We start from the raw sequence: 11279 nt of genomic DNA, 5'->3' as shown, positions 1-11279 counted from the left end.
TACTGTCGGTGACTTAAAATTGTGTGTAATTTAAACTCAGTTTTCGGCGTTGATTGATCGAAAACAAAATTTAAGTTGTGGTAACTTAATAAAATTGTCTTGATAACTTAATTTTTGTCCACCTCGAGTCCCCCTCCCCCACTTCACATGCCTGGACAAGTTCAGACAGTTGCCGTGTGCCAGAGGACGTTTTCGAAGTGAGTATCACTTCATTTACGAATAAACGCTGTGTGAATAAATGATGTGGAGATAACAGCGAAGCGTGCATGCAAATCTGCTGGTATTGAAGTATGTAATCTGTAGTTTTGAGCTCCTGAAACCTGATGACTCATCTCCCATTCAGCTGTATTCTCTGTGGTTGTTATCACCTGTCATCATCTTCTCTCACAGCTCTGGACTCTCCATGGTGCATACTCATAAACATTTCATCCCACTCATATCTAACTTTTTGCTGAGCGTAACTGATTTGCAGACTGGTCTCCAGAGAAGTGTTTTAGGGTGTTTACATGCACAAAAAGTACAGGCTACCAGACAACTGAAGTGAACTTTTTAATCTTGTAGTCTACTGGCACTGTCTCAGTTCACCTTAATTCCTGAGAAAGTACAATAAAAGCTATACTAAATAGACTCAGATATTCTTAGAGTACTTAAAGTTTACTAATGTTACACCTAAAGTACTTTTATAACTAACATGCCCATTTGTGGTTTTGTGGTTAGTGTGAAATGACAAACTACTGTAGTGAATGTGGGTGGTGGTGGTGGGGAAAGAGTGTCAGATGGAGGAGTCATAAGCTGCCTCTCCACTTCAAAGCAGATGTTGAGTGCCCATGCCTGCCCACAGTTTCTTTTCCACCTCTGATCAGCCTGCAGAGGTTGCGTCAGATCCATCACTCATCCAATAACAGAGAAATGTCCCACACTTCAACCCACAGAGCAGCGTTACAGGACCCAACTACAGCCATGTGGTAGCAGGTCATGTCTTTGGTATTTGTCTTTGTCACCACGCCTGTCCCACCGAGTAGTAGCAGGCTAGTCATTGTTATTGTTAGCTACATTAGCCTCTTTAGCAAACCAGCTCGAAAACAAAACTTTTCATTGTATTGCACGCACGGCAAGACCGTGCAATGCATAAACTGGTGATCGGATTAAAGCAGCAATGTAATCAAATGTGTAAGAGCATTTAAAATCGACATTAAAACGACCAACTTGGTACAAATGCAAAGAAAATACATCAATTACGGGCGCAGCCATCTTTGTTTGACGAGTCGTTTGTCTATCCACGCTCAACTCGGTGTACTCGCAGGAGCACCGAGTCGGACAGTGGATATTCCGACCAAAAGGGGGCGTGCCTCGGTGAAATGTCGCGAGATTTCCCACTTCGCAACTCGGGCGAGAGGTCTCCCATGTAACTGGAATGCAGCATTAGTCTCGTGTCAAGCTGCTGACACACTGCTGAAGGCTCTCGCTCGCCTGCGTTGTGCAGGAAGGGAAGTCCCTGCGGTGTGTTTACCCACAAAGCTCTACTACTTGTGCTATTTAACTGAGCTCCGGCTCATGTATCCGGTTCATTAAACATGATTTGAATGTGATTTAGAAATAAGTGCTTTTTAACAATAATGTAATAACCTCCAAACCTCTCGGCTGCCAAACACCTAACATCTGTTCGTCACACTAAATATATCAAACAAGGGGAATCCCTCAGAGGATATTTCCTCTGATATTTAGAGGTATCTCTGGCAGAGACTCTCTCTCCATACAGAGGCCGGTGCTCGGAGGACGCTTTGATTGTTCCTTCATACATTCAGACAACACCGATGAGAACGTATTCTCATAGACTGGAAGACTCTAACACACATTCCTATCATACCGTTTAACAGCGTGCACACTGCACACTCAAAGGTGATTGTTGTGAAACCTTCGTTCGTGGCCGTGTGAAGGCTCTCGCTCTGCTGAAGGCTCTCGCTCGCCTGTGTTGCACAAGAAGGGAAGTCCCTGCGGTGTGTTTATTCAAATAGCTCCCAGCTATTTTGGGACGGCACTGAGCTCCGGCACCCCAACGCACTGTGTCCGTCATCCTTCTGAAACACAATGTGAACTGAGGGCCCACACAGGGAAGTACACAAAACATCTTCTTTTTCTTCCCCTGCTTCGATCTTATTCTTCATACATCCTTTTTCCATCCTTCCAACCAAGTAAACAAGGCTTTTCATGGCGATGTGGTGTGTGTGCTACGTGCCACTCTGTCTGGGTGCAAGGTAGCATTGAACACCAGGGGTGAGAACAGGGTGTGGAGTTCATACTTCTCTCACACCGGCCAAAAAACAACATGTCACCACAAACAAAGCTGGAGACATCTGTAATACCTTTTGGTATCCGTTAGCATGGAGTCAGTTAGTGAGAACAAGTGAGGTTACACAGAAAAACCACAGAAATCAATGACTCAGTGCTCTCAGTCTCCACAGCTTCTCCTTTATCTTCATGTACACTGTGGTCTGTGGTGTGGGACAGAGAAGTAATGAATGGGTGGTGGAGGGGGAAAGAGGTTTCATTTCTTCTTTTCTGCAGAGACATTTGATGAAACAGGTTAAAGGTTGTTTTCCTCTGATGACACAGCAGCATGGTTCTCCACGTACGCTGAAGAGGTGGTTTTCTCAACCCGATCACCAGATCGAATGTCTGCAAAGTACGTCTCTTTACGTTTCTTTATGTTGCAACTGGGTTTAGGCAGAAAAACACCATGCTTTGGTTTAAGAATGCCTGTTTTGGTCGCCACGAACATGGCCGGAGTTGTCCTCGTGTGGATAAAACCACTTCCCCTGTTACCCCCCTGCCCTGAAAAGACTTGAAAAGACCCAGGAAATCTAGCAGTAGGTTGTGATAGCAGCTTGAGTCTTAACACAATATATATTGACATGGATATGACACATCTTCCTCTTGCTTGCAAAACAATCTGCTACAGATCTACTGTGCAGGCGTGAGGCATGTTTTGTTTGCTGTACGTGATGAGGGCATCAGTGATAGAGCAGCAGCTTTCAGACAGAGTAGGGAAACAGAGTCTTTATTGTAATTGCCGTCAAGTTTTGAGCTTCGCCCACCCATAACCCCTCCTGTCCTCTACACACAGCAGAGCTGACTAAAGCTTTGGCAGCGAGAAACGGCCTTGTTTAACTCCTGTGTATGAGTCATCTTTCCTCTGCAGACGGCTTCCCTCTCTCCATGACTAGACTAGTGTCTGCTGAGCTCTCAAGGGAGAGTTCAAGTCAGGGACCCTTGGGACCCAAAGGCTCCTTTTCTTTGTGTTTGGGTACAAATGTACAAAGCTCAAGACGGAAGTTGTGACTTCGACCTTTTCCTCCCTCCTCTAGCTTTTCATTTGCCCACTGGACAAAACAGTCAGCTGCATCTTTGACAGCAGAGAAATCTCTTGCTATCTTTTTCAGTGAATCTTGTGTTGTGGTGACCCTTCTATGTGCTGAGAGGATGTCCATTCCTTCCGTCTGCAGGTATTTTGAGAGTGGCGAGGTGAGCTCAAATATGCGGAGGAATAACTGAGCCGTTAGCGCAGTTTCATACCGGAGTAAACCGTCTCGGTATCCTCTGACTTTGTTTCGTGCATTTGATGCAAGTGTCTTCAGATTCATTATGGCAGAGAGTGTGGACACCACTTCAACAAAAAGGCCGCCGTCAGGTCTGCGATAGTTTCCGAAAACGTTCCTCAGGGCATCATGTTTGGCCCACCATCTCTTCTCTCCAATCAACACGAGGTTCAGGACATGTGCATGGCACCACACATGCTGATGGGGTATTTTGATGCCATTAATGCAGAGAAACCTCTGTACTGACCCTGCGTATTAGAGGCTCTATCTGTGGAGTTGCCGATGCACAGGCCTATGTCCAATTTCAGACGCTCAAGGACTTCAGTTAAAAGAGTCACAGACGACTGTGTAGTTGTGCTGCATGGTACGACTGCAACCAGCCTTTCGTGGACTTCATCTGTGACATACCTCAAAATCACAGAACACTGTTGTTTTCCTGTAACGTCTCGAGTTGTGTCAAGCTGCGCGGAAAACATCCCTGCTTTCTTGATGTCTGCAGAGATGTTCTCTTCAATTAAATGCTTGATAGCATCAATTGCTGCTTGGACAGGAGGGTTAACAGAGAGCCTCTGCCTCGTGTGCCTGTAGCATGGATCTGCTCGCTTTTTTCTATTACACTGCTGAGGTGCTCTTTTAAGCACACATCATATTTCCCCAACAATATAATTAGCTCCAAGAAACGGCCGAGACTGTCGATGTCCAAGGTGTACGCAGCTTCATTGTGCTCGGTCCTGTAGCTTAAGCCTCTCTTCCCTATGACCTCGACGACCTCCGCTACACGTTCCAACACTTGACGTCTCTTCTTAACCTGCTCACGGTGTCCTGTCAGCTGTCTTCCCTCAAGGAGGTGACCAATGCTTGCTCTAGAGCAGTTTAAAAAATATGCTTCAGCACACTGTCGACGTGCCTTGCCTCTCTCATGCTCCTCTACTCTTTGGTGCACATGCCTCCAGTATGTCATGCCTCTAATAAAAGCACTTTGATCGTTGGGCTTGCTAAAAGCAAGGCAAACAAAACAAAATAAAGCACGTCGTTGACCACAATAAGTCAGCCATTTCCACGCCATGTCATCTGTTCTGTTGAAGAGCCTCTGGACGACAGGGTGTGTGGCATCCTGTTGAGGATGAAACTCAAAGAATTCCTGCCTCTTTGTGGAATGAGGGCGGCTAAAATAGTCTAAAAACTGCCTGATCTCCCTGTGACTCTTCCACTCCCATTTCAACACTTTGACTTGACGAAACAAAGAGAAAGAGACGCAGGGATGTTAGTGTCACTAGTGTTACTTCTGTCTACCAATTATTAATCGTGCATTTCAGCAAAGCAATGTTTCACTAATATCTTAACACACTTAACACTGTAAGTTGGACACCAAATCTACTCAAAGCATTATTTGACAACAAAGGCAAGGCAATTCACACACACACACACACACACACACACTAGGGTGATCACCTCCAAACCAGCAAGAAAAAGGTTGCGCACAAAAGTCTATAGGCTGCTATTAGGCATAGGCTGTATGTTTTAAGTGTGACTGAATAAAATTGGTCCTGTAATAATTTCCTAGGTTGAGCATTCGCATACTTTTAGCCTACAATTTCCCCAGATACTGTTTCGTGAAGATGTACACATCCTAAAACGTATTTTGCACATTTTGCTGCGTCCACTTTTAATTTTTTTTTGCCTTCGGTCTCTGAGCTTCTCTGCTCCTCCCTTTCGCTTGTGTGTTTTTAGCTCCATTTGAACCACAGCCACCACACTCCCTCCATCTCCGGTCAGGCCAAAAATGACAAAATTTGGTCAGGAGGGATGGGAGGGGCGGGCTAACGAGAGCTGAGAAATTTCATTGGACTAGAAGGACATTGGACTAGCCCAGTGTCCTTCAAGAAAATCAACCAATAGGCCAATTCGTGTCTTCGTTACCGTCGCGGTCAATAAAAACTATATATATAAATTTATTATGACAGACCTGGGCCGGCCCACTGATGTGCGTCGGCCCACAGATGTGCGTCGGCCCACCAGGCATTGCCCGGTACGCCCGATGGCCAGTCCATGCCTGTCATCAGTGATGTCTGAAGGGATGATTTCACTCTAAAATACATTATTTCCTTTTCATGGCTTCATTTGATGAGTCAGAAACATTTAAAGAACAGAGGGTCGGCCTCAGAAATGTGTGTTTTACGTTTCCTCCTTTATTTCCTCTCGTTGCAGATCCCCTTCCTGCCCCCGTGGGATTCCCGCCATTGTGAATAGTCTCGGATATCCCCGGCTGGATAGCAGACGAGACCGGCGTCAGCAGCCGATGGCAGAGCCCGAAAGCCGCGATCAAGTCGGACAGTTACCCATCAGCATTCAGTCAGGAGGTCACAACCTGTGACATCCCATTTATTATAAATGTTATCAGAAACACTTATCACACAACTGCCTATTAAAACTCTACACCCGCTTGTGCCCACATGTGCATGACATCAAGTCTAAAGTATTATTTGGCAGGAAAGTGGTCGACGTCAAAGGATTAATTATCCAATTATCCTCCCCTCCCTTGTGTATATACTGAATTTTCCCACATCTCTTCGCCGTGTCCTCTTTGTCTCCCTGCAGGAAACATTCCAGCTTTATTCCTGTTTTTTGAAGGCGAGGTGTGTTGGTCTGAGATAAGGACAGTGATGGGCTGGAAAGGAAAAACAGGATCATACTGAGGTTGATCAACTTGAGCTGAGACTCGGGGGGAGTTGACCTTTGTGTGAAATTACTTTCATCAGTAAAACAGTATGAAACTGTGAGGGTCACTTTGTTTATTCAGCCATGAACACAAAGAGAGTTTGATTAGTTAGTTTGTTTTTTCTTACTACATAGAGGGACTTTAAAAAGTTTAACAAGAGCTGATTATTCCTTCATATCAGACGACAATGAGCCAATCTGTCAGTAGACCTGAAGACAAAGGAGAAGCTGTGGACTGAGAGCACTAAGTCATTTGCTTCTGTGGTTTTCTGTGTAATCTCACTTCTTCTCACCCTCACGCTGATGGAAAGTCTGGTCACATGATATTTCTGGAGCTTCTCAGCAAAACAGAGTTGCAGGATCCATTTAGGACTTTAAAGTCTGGACCTGAGCCTCTGATCCTCCTCTGGTTTAAGTCTAGAGAGGAAATACAGTTGAATAAAAGTCGAGACGCGGCTGGAATTCCTCTTGTGTGTGATTTGGGTGTGGCGAGTGCAGCCTGCCTGACTTCATGGTAACAGATACCAAAAGCCTTCTCACAGCAGCTGTGTGGACCGGGAAGTGTTTTTTATTCATGATTGTCTCCCTTCACATGGGTGCTAGTAACAAGCCAAGCTGTTAATCCAACAGTTTAAGCCCTGTGTCTGGGTCTTATTACGGTTGCGAGCATGTGTATGTTGATTGACACTGATTGAATGACTCTTTAAAGCTGTAATGAGCCGGACCTCGGTGAAATATTTGGGAGCTTTGTGGGTAAACACACTGCAGGGACATCAAGCAGTCAACCGAGGCAGCCGCCTGACATGTGACGAAAAAGGCAGTAGGACAAATACAAATACCAAAGACATGACCTGCTACCCCATGGCTGTAGTTGGGTCCTGTAACGCTGCTCTGTGGGTTGAAGTGTGGGACATTTCTCTGTTATTGGATGAGTGATGGATCAATACTACCTCTGCGGGCTGATCAAAGGTGGAAAAGAAACTGTCCCCTGCAGCCACATTGTTGCCAAATCAGATAAGGCTGGCGGGGAAGATGAAAAAAGGAAATGTTTGTGAAGTGCTTCAGGCCACAAAAATCATACTGTATTCACACATCTGTTGTCAGAATGTAATAAATACTTTCATAGTGAACAACAACTAAACTAAACGTAGTTTTGAAGAAGAAATTCAAACTAATTGCCGAGTCACCGATGTGGACTCTGTATGACAGTAAGCTTTCAGGGCCGAGGCAGACGAGGCAGACGAGGCAGACCTCTCCAAGGATTCAAAATGTTTTCATCATCAACTTCCCTTTTTTCTGCTCCGCCTGCATTAGCGTACATATTCTGGACATTTGCATGTAAAGTAGTATCATATTTCTAAAAAGAGAAAGACACAGTTCAGGCTGTAACCCACAGCCTCGTAGCAGAATAACTGCAGGTCTGTTTTTTATTGCTGTAATGACTCCCGAGTCGTGAGAATGTAATCCTCATGTGCTCTGCACTGCATGCAGCACTGATGGAGAGATAATGAGCTGATCTAACCACCAAGGAACCGTTAAATACTTCACACAGCCACGATTATTGTCCTGTTAGCAAACATGTGTCATGGTATGAAACACAAAGCGACCGCACGCAAAGAAAGTCATGAAGCATAAACAGACTCCACCAGCAGAGATTCCAGCCTCACTTGTAACAGAGAGTTTTCACAGTCACATCCTGTACATGACTCCTGCAGCAGGGCGGAGCCGCTGAGGGAAAGTGCAGCCTGCAGCCTGCAGACAAACAGGTCGGTTTATCCCCACAGGTGGGTACAAGTGGGCACTGAGTGCAGATTTGAGGTGAGACTTCTGCTCACAACATTTTTTAATCAGGTTCCCAATGAACAGAAGTCTGAACCCGTGTCGGCTCATTGGATGCAGAGGGACCCGATTTTTTCATGACTGATTGAACTGAATAAACAAACTGACCTTAAAGAACAACACAGTTTCATACTGTTTTACTTTGTTCATATGTGGCGGACCCTGCCACCTTTTCTAGCTTCAAACAGTGCTCTGGGGACCTTATTTTCCTCTGAGAACAGCTCGTTTATTCACTTTATGGAAAACAGTTTGTATTATTACCTCCCCATTTACATGACAGTAACAAAGCTGACATAACTTCAATTCACCCTCGACTCCTTTGTAAAGTCGTCACGCATCCATTCATCCATTCATCCACCATCACACACACACAAGCAGATAACAGCACTTGGTGTTTCCTCTGTCTGATTCATTAGCTTACAGACACACCCTTGCTTTGTTGTTTTTTGGGCATAACTTCAACTTCAAGTTCAAGTTCAAGTCTTTAGGTCGTTTCATTCCAGAGTTATGATATCGAGATTCACCCTTGTTTTAAACAGACACATCTTTATTGTCCTAACAGCGATACGTGTGTTAGGTTTGAGGTTTCAGTGGACCCGAATGCAGAGACCAGAGACAGAACTGCAGGGAGGAAAAAGGTTTATTGGGGCTGGTGTGTTCAGGTGGTAGTGCGGGCGAGAAGACCAGACTGACAGGTTTGCAGGTCGGAGGACGGGCAGGCAGGAAACTGAGCGGAGGAGCGCTGGAGATTCACTGAAGGGCCAAACAAACAAGCGTTCCTGACACAGCACCGAGGTCAGAGGTCAGCTCTCTCAAAGGACGACGGGCAAACAGTGAGAACAGCTCTTTAACATGTATCAGCAGCGTGTGTGTGTCTGAATGAGTGTGTGTCTGCACCCCAACACACCGTCACAGCGATCCACCCAAAACAGGATGTGCGATTACTCTGTGGGTTTTCTATAAACAAAAACTGAGAGAAAAGATCGTGTGCACACACTGTTTTCTTCCTCTTCTTCTCCTCCAGTCACATTTTCCACACTTTCCTGTCAGGTTTTCATTCTTCCTACCAAGTGAGTCGTGGCCTGTCTGCTCTGAAAGGTTATCGACTGCCTTTCTCTCAGGACAACACTTCACCTTCCCACCCAATCAAGAGGGTTATTTCCTGACTGAATGTTCAGAGGTTGGCATGGCAAGAGGAGAAAAACATAAGGAAGAGGCAGAAGCAGGAAGGAGAAAACAACCTGAGAAACCATATTTAGAAATACACGGCGGCGAAGGCTGACAAAGGTTTGTGAAGACACACTCCCTGAGTGAAGCACGAGTCATCAACATTTTTAAGCTTTTAAGTTTTTTCAGTGAGTCACTAAGTCCTTAAATCTCTCTGCAGAGAGTGAGTTTACCTTAACACCAAGTAGCCGTGAAATACTTGCATGCAAAGAAAGGCGTGAAGCCAAAACAGCTGCAGACTCCACCAGCAGAGCTTCCAGCCTCCTCATCAGCATCTCTGCACCGTCTACACTGTGTTTCATAAACCTTCTCCTACACTACACAACAGCCTCTATTGTTCTTTTGGGTCCCTCACCTCCAGACCACCAAGCTTTTACTTGTAACAGAGTCACATCTTGTGCATGACTCCTGCAGCAGGGTGGGGCCGCTGAGTGCCAGTGCAGCCTGCAGCATGCAGACAAACAGGTCCCTGCAGGGGCATTTGTGTTACAGTAGACAGTATTTGTTGGACCTCTGGTGTTTTAAAATGTCATATGTCATAAACAGGTCCATTTTCTCACTCTGACAAAAGCAGGCCGGGAAACTTTCCATCCACTCGGCTCAGGAGATCAACTCAGAGGTCACATGTAGGCTTGGACGGTATACCGGTACTGAATTGGTACCGCGGTACCGACGCATTTAAAAGGGTACTATACTGCGCTTGGATGAGACCGGTACTTTTTTCATTTCATTTTATAAAACGTAAAGTAATTTGAGCCGAGGCGAGGAAGTCAGTGCGAGTGGGGGAGCGAGCGAGTTACTGGAGCAACAGACGGAGCAGGAGAAAAGCTTGTTCACAGGGAGAGATAAAGGAGAGAAAGAGAGAGGAGCAGGGAGAGAATGGCAGCTGCTGCAACCGTCACCACTCCGCAACTTACGGACAGATCAGGTGCGCGAAGTGCAGTTTGGAAGAACTTCGGCTTCCAAACAAATGCGCATGGCGAAGCCATAAACACCGAAGCACCACTGTGCAGACGGTTTTATAAAACATATTAGCAAGAGGCTAATAAACAGCCTATATGTTGCTACTGAGCCACAGAAGGTTTTTAGTTTTGCTGAACTAGCAACTATTAGAATTGAGGCATCATGTCATGCAACTAATTTCATCCACAGGCAAACTGGGCTAGTTTGTGTTTGCAACACAAGTGCAAATTCACACAGACTCCTGACGGTGGAGTGTTTAATGCTATATGCTATATGCTAACTTAAATAACTTCTAATATACATTAACATGGCATTTTGTAAGCTACATGTGATAAAGCTTTGTGAGTAATGTGTAGTGTGTTATGTTTAGTTAATAGGATGTTGACAAATGTTAATAAAATGTGCATTATGGTCATTTTCATTGGGGAACTGATGCATGTGTGATGTGAGTGTGATCTAACTTACATATTGTATCTTAATTGTAAATTCAGGGGCACTTCTGAAATATTTTGGAGCTGAGGAGTCAGATACTTCCACAGCAGCCACAGACACGGTGCTGGAGTCTGATGAGGAGCCATCTGCCTCCTCAGGTGTGTGTGTGTGTGTGTGTGTGTGTGTGTGTGTGTGTGTGTGTGTTGTGTGTGTGTGTGCATGAGTGTGCGTTTTTGCATATTTTTTTACTTTTGTAAACGCTATAAATGCTGTGAATAACATGTATACTAATGACAATACAATATATGTTTTAGCTTTCTTCAGGGAGCATGGTTATTATGTTACTTATTACTGTCTTTCATTTATTTATCTTGTTTTTTTCTCTGTTCTTGTTCCTTTTTGTATTTAAGATTGTATGTAAATCTGTATGCAAATCTGCTCCGCTCCTCCTCCCGTCTGTAAATAGAGGAGGAGCGGAGCAGCCATTCATTCCCTGGAGCGCAG

Source organism: Pagrus major, chromosome 10 (assembly GCF_040436345.1).
Source record: "Pagrus major chromosome 10, Pma_NU_1.0".
Taxonomy (NCBI): domain Eukaryota; kingdom Metazoa; phylum Chordata; class Actinopteri; order Spariformes; family Sparidae; genus Pagrus; species Pagrus major.
Note: the sequence above shows the minus strand (reverse complement) of the source record.